The sequence below is a fragment of the Cetorhinus maximus genome, chromosome 14 (genome assembly GCF_964194155.1).
Source record: "Cetorhinus maximus chromosome 14, sCetMax3.hap1.1, whole genome shotgun sequence".
Classification (NCBI taxonomy): domain Eukaryota; kingdom Metazoa; phylum Chordata; class Chondrichthyes; order Lamniformes; family Cetorhinidae; genus Cetorhinus; species Cetorhinus maximus.
The window spans coordinates 91392753-91408372 of record NC_135892.1 but is presented as its reverse complement, the minus strand read 5'-3'; positions in this window follow the sequence as shown (position 1 = coordinate 91408372).

Here is a 15620-nt window from a genome sequence, read left to right as displayed (position 1 = left end):
GCAGTAGTGAGAACACAAATGCTGTTATCCTGAGAGAAGAGAGCAGCTTCATACTCCATGGGGCCACTGCCGCTCCCCCTGGGAGGTGCCTCAGTAACCCTATTAATCAGTTGTTGCTATGAGACTCTAAAAGCCCCATTGTACACTGTTATCTGCAGCCATGATGGCAGCAGCCTGAGTCTGAGTGACAGCAAGCTGACCTTGCATAATTTCAGTCTGAGCTCCTACTGCAGTGCTCAGATGTCAGTTGGCTTCTGATTGTTCTTCAGTGGAAGCTGACACATTGGCCAGATGCTGCATTATAGTAAGGTCCACAAATGTTCTCATGAAGTTTTCCAGAAAGGATGGACTCTAATCTCTGAGCAAAGTCCCATGCCAAGTTAGAGCTGGACTCCTCCATGCTCCTGGACAGTGACATTAAGTTTATGACAGGCCTTGCAATGCACCAAGCATTTCATTATGCATATCTACCTGCCACATTGAAGTCCTCATCTGACTCTTCTGCAGCAGAACATGTGTGCGACTTTGCCCTCTGGAGAGCTGGCACCTGTATCAACCTTTCCCCCTGCCCAGTTTGAAGACCACTCGAGCAACACCTCACCCACATGCAGGTCCCACCTCTATGTGTCCAAGGCCATGAGTGTCATGAGCTCCTTCGTTGTTGACATTTTCGAGCGCATCACCTCCAAGGCCTCGCAACTCATTTACTACAACATGCGCCACACTATCTTGGCTAGGCAGAACCAGAGCGTAGTCTGCCTCATGCTGCCAGGAGAACTGGCCAAACACGCCATCTTCAAAGGCACGAAAGTGGTCACCAAATACACCCTGGGATCAAGGACCCAAAGGGCAGAGAGCTGCCAGCCAATCAGGGGCCAGTAGCTCTTCAGTGGCCAGCAGTGCCACTGAGAAGGCGAGAGCTGCTGTGGGTACTACACATACCCTCTATTCATTCATGGGATGAGGGTTTCGCTGGCTGGGCCAGCATTTATTGCCCATCCCTAGTTGCCTTTGAGAAGGTGGTGGTGAGCTGCCTTCTTGAACCACTGCAGTCCATGTGGTGTAAGTTCACCCACAGTGCTGTTAGGAAGAGAGTTCCAGGATTTTGACCCAGCGACAGTGAAGGAACAGCGATGTATTTCCAAGTCAGGATGGTGAGTGAGTTGGAGGGGAACTTCCAGGTGGTGGTGTTCCCATCTTTCTGCTGCCCTTGTCCTTCTAGATGGTAGTGGTCGTGGGTTTGGAAGATGCTGTCTAAGGAGCCTTGGTGAATTCCTGTAGTGCATCTTGTAGATGGTACACACTGCTGCTACTGTGCATCGGCAGTGGAGGGAGTGAATGTTTGTGGATGTGGTGCCAATCAAGTGGGCTGCTTTGTCCTGGACGGTGTCAAGCTTCTTGAGTATTGTGGGAGCTGCATTCATCCAGGCAAGTGGGGAATATTCCATCGCATTCCTGACTTGTGCCTTGTAGATGGTGGACAGGCTTTGAGGAGTCAGGAGGCGAGTTACTCGGTGCAGGATTCCTAGCCTCTGACCTGCTCTTGTAGCCACAGTATTTATATGGCTAGTCCAGTTCAGTTTCTGATCAATGGTAACCCCAGGATGTTGATAGTGGGAGATTCAGTGATGGTAATGCCATTGAATGTCAATGGGCGATGGTTAGATTCTCTCTTGTTAAAGATGGTCATTGCCTGGCACTCGCTGGGCTCGAATGTTACTTGCCACTTGTCAGCCCAAGCCAAGGTATTGTCCAGGTCATGCTGCATTTGGACATGGATTGCTTCAGTATCCGAGGAGTTGCAAATGATGCTGAACATTGTGCAATCATCAACGAATATCCCCACTTCTGACCTTATGATGGAAGGAAGGTCATTGATGAAGCAGCTGAAGATGGTTGGGTCAAGGACACTACCCTGAGGAACTCCTGCAGTGATGTCCTGGAGCTGAGATGACTGACCTCCAACTGCCACAACCACAATCTTCCTTTGTGCTAGGTCTCACTCCAACCAGCGGAGAGTTTTCTCCCTGATTCCCATTGACTCCAGTTTTGCTAGGGCTCCTTGATGCCACACTCAGTCAAATGCAGCCTTGATGTCAAGGGTAGGACCCTAGGAAGTACAGAGGATCAGGGGACCTTATGTACATGTCCCTGAAGGCAGCAGCACAGGTAGATAAGGTGGCTAAGAAGGCATATGGGATACTTGCCTTTATTAGCCGAGGCATAGAATATAAGAGCAGGGAGGTATGTTGGAGCTGTATAAAAAGATAGTTAGGCCACAGCTGGAGTACTATGTGCAGTTCTGGTCACCACACTATAGGAAGGATGTGATTGCACTGGAGAGGGTGCAGAGGAGATTCACAAGGATGTTGCCTGGGCTGGAGCGTTTCATCTATGAAGAGAGACTGGATAGGCTAGGGTTATTTTCCTTAGAGCAGAGAAGGTTGAGGGGGGACCTGAGAGAGGAATACAAAATTATGAGGGGCATAGATAGGGTAAATAGGAAGAAACTTTTCCTCTTAGTGGAGGTGACAATAACCGGGGCGGGGGGGGGGCATTGATTTAAGGCAAGGAGCAGGAGGTTTAGAGGGGATTTGAGGAATTTTTTTTTAACCCAGAGGGTGGTTGGAATCTGGAACATACTGCCGGAGGGGGTGGTAGAGGCTGGAACCCTCACAACATTTAAGAAGTATTTAGATGAGCACTTGAAATGTCATAGCATACAGGGCTATGGGCCAAGTGCTGGAAAATGAGATCAGAATAGATAGGTGCTTGAAGGCCAGCAAGGACATGGTGGGCTGAAGGGCCTGTTTCTATGTTGTTTAACTCTGACTCTGTGACTGTGCAGTCACTCCAGTCAATGCTGTTAGATGCATCTGGGACAGATAGATTGGTGAGGAGGTTGGTTTTTCTCATGTTAGTTCTCTCACCACCTGCATCAGACCCAGTCTGGCAACCATGTTCTTCAGGAATCGGCAAGCTTGGTGTTACCAAAGCACTGTTGATGAATGTTGAATTCCTCTACCCAGGGTACATTCTGTGCCCTTCCTATCCTTCGTGCTTCTTCCAAGTTGTGTTCAACATGGAGGAGTACTGATTCATCAGCTGAGGGAGGAGGTTTTGTGGTAATCAGCCGTAGTTTCTCTTGCTCATATTGACCATGAAACTCCATGGTGTGCGGTGTCAACGTTGAGAACTCCCAAGGCCAACTGCACCTGACTATGTCCCTCTGTGTCGTCACCTCTGTCTCAAAAGCAGGACAGGCCCAGGAATATCGATGAAGTCTGGGGCATTTGTTGAAAGGTTTGATTCCATGAGTAGAACTGTCAGGCTGTTGCTTAACTAGTCTGTGAGTAAGTTCTCCTAATTTTGGCACAAGTCCCCAGACTTTAGTGAGGAGAACTTTGTAGGCTTGATTGGGCTGGGTGTGTATTTGTTGAGTCCAGTGCCTAGGCTGATGCTAGGTGATCCATCCAGTTTTATTATTCTTATACTTTTTTATAGTGTTTGATACAACTAGTGACTTGTTCGGCCATTTCAGAGGGCAGTTAAATGTCAAGCCCTTTGCTGTGGGTCTGGAGTCAGACCAGGTAAGGACAGCAGATATCATTCCCTAAAGGACATTAGCGAAACAGATGGGTTTTTTATGACAGTCCAGCAGTTTTATTGTCATAACTTTTGGTGCTAGCTTTTTTAAAATTCCAGATTTATTTAATTAACTAAATTTAAAATCCCTCATTGTGTTGGTGGGATTTGAACTCATGTCCTGAGATCATTAATCCAAACTTCTAGATTACTAGACCAGTGACACAGCCACTATGCTACAATATCCATTTCCCAAATGCAAGTGCAATTTTTTTCAAAACCTGAATCCCAGACGTTTGGAATCACAACTTTATAGTCTTCCAAGGGCAGTTATTATGAAATTATTTCAGTGAAAGAACTATGCACACACTTTCATCTGAGGTTGGACTGGTACCTTAAACAAGTTCACTGTGTTTCTCTGTAGTACAACCTGTACCTTACTTATCTTTTTAACTTCAGCTAAGTACAAGGTTGATGGTTAAATAATTTTAGCAACCGACTCATACACCTTTGTCCTGCCCACAGTGTGCTAGCATTTAGCATTTGCCACCTGTTGCCCTGGCTACCTACAAGATATAAATCTTTCTTAAATTGATCACACTGTTCCTAAATATTTGCCTCCATCTTGTTATTATTTAAAAACTTTGAGAATTTGCTCCCAGTAACACTGTTCAGCTCATATAATCGCACCAACCCTTGGGTACACAGAGTATATTTTCAAACTTTGCAGGTGATGCAAAATTCAAAAATTCGATAAACAGGCTTCAGGAGGACATAGATTGATGAAATGGGCAGACACATGGCAGATGCAATTTAATGCAGAGAAATGCGAAGTGAGGCACTTCAACAGGAAGAATGAGGAGAGACAAAATAAACTAATTGGTGCCAACAACTGATATTTATGTAGTGCCTTTAACATAGAAAATCACCCCCAAGGCACTTCACAGGAATGTTGTCAAAGAAAATTTGGTGCTGAAATCACAGAAGGAGATATTTGGGCAGATGCCCAAAAGTTTGGTGAAAGAAGTAGACTTTAAGGAATGTCTTAAAGGAGGAAAGGAAGGTAGAGATACACAGAGGTTTAACTAAGAAATTTTGGAATTGTGTTATCCACTTTCCAACCCTCAGGAATCTTTCCTGAATTTAACAAATTTACATAAATGCATCTAAAAAGTCTAATGGGTGCAAGTTGTTTGGACCAGGTACTTTGCTTTAAGTGCATCTGACCTTGTTACAACCGCACTTGTTATTTGCCTAATGCTGATCTCTTCCTCTACAGTTCTGAAACCTGGTATCCACAAGCCATTTATAAGTGAAAAGAAAGCAAAATCCATAGTCATATGAGATAAACCAAATCCTAATCCAAAATGGGGTCTTCCGTTTACAAAGGCAGAAATCAGTTCTCATGGAGGCAAAAGATGATCCCATACCTAAACACAATTACCTGGGGACATTACTGAAAGTATATTTAGATATTGAGGCATGGATAAATTCTATCAAAGGTTTGGAGAGATGAGCTGAAGTAATTGAGTGCAAATGTAGCAGTAGCATAGAGGATAATTAGCAGTAAATAGAGGGTAATTAATCTTAGCTGGAGATGGTGGCATGGTGGTAATGTCACTGGACTAGTAATCCAAAGGCTTAGGCTAATGCTCTGGGGACATGGGTTCAAATCCACCATGGCAGCTGGCAGCTGGTGGACTTTGAAAAAAAGCTGGTGTCGGTAATGGTGACCATGAAACTATCACTGAGTGTCGTAAAAACCTACCTGGTCCACTAATGCCCTTTGGGGAAGAAAATCTGCCATCCTTTCCCAGTCTGGTCTACATGTGACTCCAGACCCACAGCCATGGGGTTGACCCTTAACTGCCCTCTGAAATGGCCTAGCAATCCACTCAGTTCAAAAACAATTAGGGATGGGCAACAAATGCTGCCCTTGCCAGTGAAGCCCAAATTCCGTGAAAGAATATATTCAGGAAGTGACTAAAAATGTCCATAAAATTACTGCTGTGCTTCCATCTACAAAGAAATGTAATTTGCACCTTTAGAGCTCCATATAAAGAAAGGAAATTACATGGAAATAAGTATGTGAGCAACAAGGTTATGAAAAATTATGCTTGAAGTTGATATGCATTTGTCCTGTTTATATTTGGGGTCAAACTGAAAATGTATGTAGGGATTGCAATGTATGATAACCAGTGTCTGTTGCTTCCGATGAAGGTAGCATGCAAACTTTATGCTGTCTGCTCATTTTCATGATTCAGCCAGTGCTAAAGATTCCATTGAGTGGCTGCATGCTTGAACAGGGGGTGCATAATCGTGAAAGGCTAATGAGTTCAGCCTAGCTTGCGCTAATTATTGTATATTAATTGTATGAAGGGGTGGGCATTAACTGGTGATTCACAAGTAAAAATCCCATTATTATTCATTGACCTTGCAACATGTGCCTTTCTGTTATTTAATCTCTCCCTCCTTCCAGCCTAACAAAGACTTTCCTTGTTGACCTTCTTCCCACCTTTTCACTTGCTCAAAACCTATTGCTGTCTCTAACTTTTCCAAGTTCTGATGAAAGGTCATTGACCGGAATCATTAACTCTGTTTCTCCCTCCACAGATGCTGTCAAACATGCTGAGTCTTTCCAGTGTTTTTTGTTTTTGTTTCAGATTTCTAGCATCTGCAATATTTTGCTGAATTATTTGGCATATTGGAAGACAAATATAAAGTCTCTTGTTATAAATTATTTTGACATAATGGAGTAGAATGGAGAAAGTATTAACCAGTTGGAATTGTACACAGTGGACCTGAATAAGTAGTTGTTTTGTCCACTAAAACTGTACACAATCAGAGTGAATGGTAGATAAATTGGCTAATTAGCTCTCCATGTATAAGGAATAGTTGAATGGAATTCTATGCTTAGATCTGAACTATGCTCTAATTAGCAATGTGTAAAACTAGAGCTGGCTTTATATAGTAAGAGATAGCTGGATAATTTTGTTCAAAAAGATATAGTGGTTAGCTGACCACTCAGTTTGAACACCATGTACTGATGCATAAGAGAACAGAACGCTTTTCCGAATCCGTTAAACACATGATACTGCTTGTTTACCAGAATGTAAAATGACAATGACTGTGAATTTCCTGAAAACTTGCAGCAAAAAGTGATGAAAAGACAGTGTAACACCAAATTTCAGCTCATAAGATCTTACACCAGTTTTGATCCGATGCCCAAGTCTCTTTAATCTTTGGAGCTGATTCAGTAGAACCTCCACCACTCATTAACTCTGCACCCCGATGCAAAAGGATATGAATTTTTTCCACTTTTTGATAAATGGATCCCCAGCCAGATGGTGAAGTATGAAACTAGATGTAAATCCTTTTCTTTATAGTTGGTTTATTACAGAATGCAGCATTACGTATGTCTATCTCCTCTCCTAACCCATGCTCCCTTCAGTCTCTCTTTATAAGTGCTCTAATTACTTAATTAAACACCCCTCACCTGTGTATCTTAACAACTCATGACTTCCTCCCTGCTGTCGCTCGTCTGTGCCTGGTTCAAAGGTTATCCTAGGCTTTGAGTGAAGCAGTCCATGTCCAAATGCATGACCTGGACAATATCGAGAACTGGGCTGACAAGTGGCAAGTAACATTTGTGCCACACAAGTACCAAGCAATGACCATCTCCAACAAGAGAGAATCTAACCATTACCCCTTGACGTTCAATGGCATTACCATTACTGAATCTCCCACTATCAACATCCTGGGGGCTACCAATGACCAGAAACTGAACTGGACTAGCCATATCTATACTGTGGCTAAAGAGCAGGTGAGATGCTGGGAACCCTGCAATGAGTAACTTACCTCCTGATTCCCTAAAGCCTGTCCACTGTCTACAAGGCACAAGTCAGGAGTGTGATGGAATATTCCCCACTTGCCTGGATGAATGCAGCTCCCACAACATTCAAGAAGTTTGACACCATCAGAACAAAGCAGCCCGCTTGATTGGCACCATATCCACAAACATTCACTCCCTCTACCACCGATGCACAGTAGCAGCAGTGTGTACCATTTACAAGATGCATTGCAGGAATTCACCAAGGCCCCTTACACAGCACCTTCCAAATCCACGACCACTACCATCTAAAAAGACAGGGGCAGCAGATCCATGGGAACACCACCACCTGGAAGTTCCCCTCCAACTCCCTCACAATTCTGACTTGGAAATATTTCACCGTTCCTTCACTGTCGCTGGGTCAAAATCCTGGAACTCTCTTCCTAACAGCACTTTGGGTGTACCTACACTACATGGACTGCAGTGGTTCAAGAAGGCAGCTCACCACCACTTTCTCAAGGGCAAGTAGGAATGGGCAATAAATGTTGGCCCAGCCAGCGAAGCCCACATCCCGTGAATGAAAAGCAGGTATGTGTAGTACCCACAACAGCTCTCGCCTTCCCAGTGGCACTGCCGGTCATTGAAGAGCTACCGGTCTTTGAATGGCTGGTAGCTGTCGGTGGGCAGTGGACTTCTGCCCTTAGGGTCCTTGATCCCAGGGAAAACCCACAGCTGTCCAGTAGAGTGCTTGACTGGCATTTAATGCTTGTGCCTTCCCCAAAGGAGGCAATAGCGGGCTCTCCTTGCCTCTCCAGCTGGCCAGTGAGACCCCGATTGCCTCCATTAAATACCACCCATTGTGTGAGTTCTACAATTTCCTCCAGTCTTATTGTTTATGATGACTTCTGCTCGATTTATATTGGCTTTTACATTCTGGTGTACGCTAATAAGATACTCAAAGAAGTTCGGCAAAAGTACAAGTTGGCAAGATTGCTGTAAGTTTGAGAAAATTCCAGGGCATTCACATTTTCTGTGAATAAACTTCCATCAATCCGCATTTATCATTATATAGATCTGTTGCAATAAAAAAATGCGCAAATGATTTTTGAGCTGAACATTATATGTAACTGTCCAGAAGGGAGGGAGTTCAGCAGTGGGCAGGGGCTGGCTCTCAGTGGGCCCCCCCACCACTTCTCAGTGCTGGGTCCGGTGATCAGGAACTGAGTGCCTTTGAATGAGGGAGCCAGCCCCCAGCCCCTGCCCAGAATCTGTTCAGAGTTCGTTAGTCCTTGTGATGCCACTACAGTTATGACAAGCAGATTTGTCTTCAATTATAAAAAGCATCTTCAAAATATATTACAAGCATCATAAGTACAATAAACACTGGAAGGAGAGGGCGCAACATTTACTCATACACAAACATTTTCAACAGTTGTCTGGAAATAAGACCATACCGTGTAAAATGTACGAGCATGTTAGCTCATAGAATCCCTGGCCAGAAATAGTGGTGGATGCAGAATCCATGTAGCTTTTAAAAGAGATATGGATATATGTCCTTTTGAAAAAAAAAACCGGGCAAAAGATTGGAACTGCACGATTAGTTCTTTCTCAGAGAGGCTAGATGACCTCCTATGCTATAAAATTCTGATTTTATGATTACCATCCTTTGGAACTGAAAATGATTGATGTAGCATTTTAATAAAATCAGGAAAGAAGAAAAAAAATGTTAGCAAAGATAACCTGAGACGACTTTGCGCCACTTTCTTAAGCCCATCTCAACTCTCACCTCCAAACAAGCGTAAGGAGCTCACGGATTGTTTCATGACCAGGATGGAGATTACCTGTTGAGCTACCTCTGCTGCTATATCCACAACGCCAAACCTCCCCAATCCCAACTTTCTCTTTCTCCCTCTCTCTCCCATTTCCCTTGTACTCATTCCAATATTTGAAAAATAAAAATTATAAGGGTATGTGGAAGAGATCAATCTTCTGCTCCCTGAGCCCATTCCCGCTAAACTGCTGACCACCCAACTTCCCTTCCTCTTCCCCATACTAGCTGACAATGCAAGTAGCTCCCTCCCCTCTGCAACTGTCGCCAAAACCATTGTTCACAGCCCTCTCCTCAAAAATCCCACCCTCAAACCACTGTCCTTGCTATCCACCAGTGACTGCAGTGCTCCTCAACCTCTCTGCCTCAGTCTTCCTAGAACCTCTATCTTCAATGTCCTGGCACCACTTGACAACCACCCAGTGGTCACAAATCTTGAAAACTTTTCCCATTCAAAATATGCTGGACACTGTGACACCAACCCAGTAATGTGACCCAGATCCTGGGGCCCTTTCAAAGTGCCTTCATGTCCCGGGGATGCCCCAAAGCTGATTAGTCTATGGTCTTGTTCATGTTACATGGGATAACATCATTGTTTTATAAAACTGTCCACTCAGTATGAGCAATGCTACCGAAGTTCTGGTAGTAAATTGAAATGTTGCTAAATGCTCCATTCATCTTAATTGACACCCTTCTTTAAGGAATGGCATTTGAAAGTGTTGTTATTTTTGAAAACAATGCCAAGGTTTAAGAGCTGATTAGAACTTGGGGTTTAAAATCCTGTCGATTGTTAGCAAGAAGAGGCGACAGGAGGACTTAGGGCGGAATTTTCCGTGTCAGCAGGTGTGAGCGGACACTATGGCAGAAAGGCCAAAAATCAGTTTCATGACGTTGTGAAAGCAGTTTGCAATCATCAGCTCTGCCCATCAATGGCGGGGCGTCTTTCCCGCCGCTGCAAGCCAGAAACTTCATTGTAATACATCTGCATATCATTATAAACCCAGCCCGCCGGAATCATCCCCCAATGCTGGATCATCCAAGCATGGTTGCACGCCGATGTGTTTCACAACACCGTTTATAAGGCGTGTACCTGGCGAGCTGCACTTCGAGGGGAACTCAGAGGTGAGTGCACAGTAATGTTGCGCTGTGCTCGCGAAGATCACCTGTTGGACCTCAAGGTTGAGATGCCACGAATTCAGGCGAGGGCACAGGCAGGTCACCATTTCCCGGCTGGCTGACAGTGCAGTGCCGGGCAAGGGCTGCCCTGCGTTGAGGCGAGTTGGGGTTGGGGGGCAAGGGCTGCACTGCGGCTGAGATGAGTTATGGGGGGCAAGGGCTGCACTATGGTTGAGAGGAGTTGGAGTTTTTAAGGGCTGCATTGCGGTTGGTGGTAGTTCACAAACACGTGCGGGGGAGGGAAGCGGCCACGTATTTGGGAAACCTTGTATAAAGTGACCATTCCTCCGCAGCTGAGACAGTTCAGGTGCAGCCACATTGACATGGGTGGAGTCAGGTCTCCAGCTTATCTGCTGACTCAGGTGACACAGAGACCTGTAAGTGTCACCAAATGCTCCAGAGACCTCTTGGTACAGACTGCAAACTAATGAGCATTTTAGTGGACTGCAGAACAATTAGGTGACTGGGCATGTTGTATAATCTCCTTGTTATAGCTGGCCATGGAGGTGCTCACAGTCCCTTGTAATGTCATCATTCAGGTTTGGACAAGTCTCCCCCATGGTTCAAGCTAACATTGCAGCCTTGCAGTGCAGGTTAAGAGAATGCCTGTGCCTGAGCTGAGAGCACAGCATGCAGTCCAGTGGGCAAAGCTGCTGCCAATTGGTCAGGTGGAGTGGGGTGGAGGTGGGTGGGGTTTCGGACAGCCATGCAGAGCACTAATCTCTGGCCATCCAAGTGGTGGCCTGCACTCTCTGGCATGCGTGAATAAGCTTCAGATTTAGCCAACAGTAGTGCTTAGTACACCCAAGCTAACCCACTTGTCGCTCTCTTTCATCAGTAGCATGGAGCTTGGTGACCTCACTGTGTGCCTCATGGCTTACAGAGAGTGATGGAGGTGGCTGGCTGGTCAGAGTGAGGAACAGCACCCTCAGGAAGAAGGGGCGGCTGGGGCGCTCACGCTGCTGAAGAGCCACAGCGAGCCATCGCTGGTCGGTGCCTGGCTAGACTCAGGGTCTACAGATGGCGCTTGTCATTCCTGCAGATGACCGAGAACTAGTGTCACCGAAGACTGCGCATATCCAGGGAACTGGTCAGTCATATCTGCCACCTGCTGTAGGATTTGGTGCCACACTGATGTGGAGGGCATCCACTGCCAATAGCTGTGAAAGTGACCGCGCTGTTCAATTATTATGCCAGTGGCTCCTTTCAGGGCCCCACAGGTGACCTCTGTGGGATATCACAAGCCTGCACCCACAAATTCATCCATGAGGTCACGGGCACCATCTCCACGAGGGCACACAACTTTGTTCATTTTGCCCAAGATCAGGAAAGCTAGGATGCAACAATGATGGGATTTGCCCAGATCTCAGGTTTCCACAGGTGCAGGGTGCCACCGACTGCACTCACATGGCCCTTAGATCTCCATGGCAACAAACAGTCAACTCCATCAACCACAAGGGCTTCCACACACTGAATGTTCAGCTGCTGTGCGACCACCACAAACGCATCCTGCAGATCTGCGCACGGTTCCCAGTGAGTGTCCACAACCCCTACATTCTCAGTAGGTCTCAGATCCCTGACGTCTACCAGGATCCACGGAGGCTGCAGGGCTGGCTCCTCGGGAACAGGACTACCCGCAGAGGATGTGGCTGATGACACCTGCGTGGCGACCTCAGCCTGCAGCAGAGAGAAGGTGCAACGAAGCTCATGCTGCAACTCGCACCTTGGTGGAGCAAACCATTGGAATGTTGAAAATGAGGTTCCGGTGCCTGGTGGAGCCCTGCAATACAGTCCACAGAGGGTGTCACGCATCGTTGTTGCCTGCTGTGCCCTTCACTACCTGGTGCTGCAATGGGGAGAGGAGCTGGCTAAGAAGATGGAGGAACTGCATGTCTCCTCCGATGAGGAGGACGTTGACGGGGATGAAGGTGAGGAGGTCCTTGAAGGTGATGTTGACGGTGATGAGGCCATCGCACTGGCCAGATGAAACAGGCTTGTTCGGGAGGTCCTCAGAGCTGCTAGATTTATGGAGGATGATGACCATATGCAGTGAGGAGACAGCATGGATCCTCACATTGCATTTGTAAATGTTTGACTCCTGTCTGGCTGATGATAGTGCACATATCTTCTGTGATAAGGCTCCTGTCATGAAGACGTTGTGGTTGCCATACTCCCTATATTCCAGGGGGATGACGATGACATGCAGTGGGGACACTACATTGATCCTCACATAGCTTATGTGAATGTCTGGTTCCTGTCTGGCTGATGGCAGCTTGCTTGCGCTCTGTGATCAGGGTCATATCATGGAGATGCAACGGGGAAACTTTAACTTCTCCTGATCCTATGGCATCCTTCATGAGCTGAACCCTTCAGGACCACACTGTCACTGGACACAGATGCTGATGAGATGTGGGGCCAGCCGCACCTCAAAGGTGCTGGGAGCACACAGAGAGAATGACAGAATTCTGTGATGCCTTCCCACGACATTCTGGCAGCATTGATAGCCATCAAGGTGTAGGCACAACTGATGTGACCAGTGACAATGAAGGCGCAGGATCAGTGTGCTGGGAGGGTTGCACAAAGCACATGAAAGAGGCCCATGTCTTTATCTCATGCAGGAACAAAAGTTTCACATCTGAGTGACACGAACACTGCTCATCAAAACAAGGAGCCATGGGCAAGGAGACATTCTTGGGAGTTTATTAACAAAGTGAACAACGTGTAGAAGTGATTAACACCCATGCTCAGACTGTGCAACTACATCTTAACATTAGAGGTGTTAGCTGTGGCTCAGGTCATAGCACCCTCGCCTTTGAATCAGAAGGTTGTGGGTTCATGTCCCACTCCCGGAAACCAAGAACTGTGAATGTACTCAAAAGAGTTACATGCGATCTGTTGATAACTCGAAAGAGTTACATCTTAACATTGTCCCTCTTCCGCGGCTACGTTCGCGGCTGGGTGTCCCTGGAGAGGGAGCACGCGGTGTCTGCCGGCGCCATCGAGGCCTTCCATGCCCGGTGGGCGCCGCGGGGACTGGGGTGTTTTGTTGACCCCTTTAATCACATCTTAGTTTGATGTTTGTAAGGTTCCTTTAAAGTTTTTCCTTGATTTTACAGCTGACCTGACTTAGGGGCTGTGCTTGATTTCTCCCTTGTTTTTGCTCATTTAGTTTATTGTTTTGACTCAAAAGAGTTACATCTTAACATTAGAGGTGTTAGCTGTGGCTCAGGTCATAGCACCCTCGCCTTTGAATCAGAAGGTTGTGGGTTCATGTCCCACTCCCGGAAACCAAGAACTGTGAATGTACTCAAAAGAGTTACATGCGATCTGTTGATAACTCGAAAGAGTTACATCTTAACATTGTCCCTCTTCCGCGGCTACGTTCGCGGCTGGGTGTCCCTGGAGAGGGAGCACGCGGTGTCTGCCGGCGCCATCGAGGCCTTCCGTGCCCGGTGGGCGCCGCGGGGACTGGGGTGTTTTGTTGACCCCTTTAATCACATTTTGGTTTAATGTTTGTAAGCTTCCTTTAAACTTTGTCCTTGGTTTTACAGCTGACCTGAATTAGGGGCTGTGCTTGATTTCTCCCTTGTTATTGTTAATTTAGTTAATTGTTTTGACTCGAAAAGAGTTACATCTTAACATTGTCCCTCTTCCGCGGCTACGTTCGCGGCCGGGTGTCCCTGGAGAGGGAGCACGCGGTGTCTGCCGGCACCATTGAGGCCTTCCATGCCCGGTGGGCACTGCGGGGACTGGGGTGTTTTGTTGACCCCTTTAATCACATTTTGGTTTAATGTTTGTAAGTTTCCTTTAAAGTTTTTCCTTGATCTTACTGACCTGACTTAGAGGCTGTGCTTGATTTATCCCTTGTTTTTGTTAATTTAGTTAATTATTTTACCTCGAAAAGAGTTACATCTTAACATTCCTAACCCTGCCGCTATGTCTTGATGCTCCCCTGACATCCTCAGCGGAGGTGGAGGCAGCCTGCTGACTGCTCTGTGTGTGATGACCTTGACGGGCGTCCTCTGGAGGGTCAAAACCAAGAGGGTCCCGGCCTGCTTTTGGGGTCCTTCTGTGTAGCAGTGGCACCCTCCTCAGCCCATGGGGCTGGATTTGCAGGGTCACAGGAAGAGGGGATTCGAAGGGCTGGACATTTCTGGAGTCACCTGGGTGGATGACCCCCGGGTATGCACCTGATGGTCCTCCTTCCTTTGGGTGCCTGATGGCCCCTGGCTGACTCCTTAAGGAGAAGGGGAAGCTGGAGTGAAATCGAAATGCCCCACAACCCTCTTGCGTTGATATTGCTGGAGGCCAATTATGGCGTCAACGATGAAGTTCAGCCTGCGCAGCAGTTCCTGCGAAAGCAAGGAGAGATAATTATTGCATGGCAGTGACCTGTGAAACAGAACAAATCACTCATAGGATGGTTGTCTGATGGCTGTTACACTGCTGGATCCTCACTTGAACACCGCCGACCTCACTGTCAGCAAAGGAACAGTCCAGATCTTTGCCAGCCAGCTGGATGACTCTTTTTTCAAAGTCTGTGAGGACCTTGATTTCAGGCATTCTTCCACCAGTCTGTCCTGCATATTACAAATGGAGAGAGTGTAAGCAGGATACCTGCCAGGCCAGATGATAAGTATGCCTGGCATGTGTGGGTGGTGAGTGGTGCCATCGACGGGGTGAGGACAATGAAGGTGTGTGTGAGAGAATGAATGGTGATATCCCTTGAACTGACAGGGAGTGAGATCCCTGTGGATGTGTGATGTGTTTATGAGTGTGTGAGTTGAGAGTGATGACAAGAGTGACTTACCCTGTCGGAGCGGAGGAGATAATTCATCCTCTTTCGGCACCGGGTGGTTGTCCTCTTTTGCAGGGCGTTGGCACTGACCACCACTGCCACTGCCTCCCAAACCAAATTGGTGATGTTGCTGCCCCTCCTGCAGCCAGAGCAGGGATAGAGGATATCACGGCGGGCCTCCATGGCATCCAAAAGGTGTTCCATTGACGCTGGAAGCAGTGAGAGGTGTGCTCACAGCTGCACTTTAAATATGGCGCCCAACATGAGGAAGCTGCAAGGTGATGGTGTGGCGGGCGAATCAGAGGCTGCCTGCCAGCAAAACAGTGCGTTTCCTGGGAAGCATGATTAATGAGGCGGGATTGGGACAATGCGGCGTGAAAATTGTGGCTGGTGGTTAAAACGCT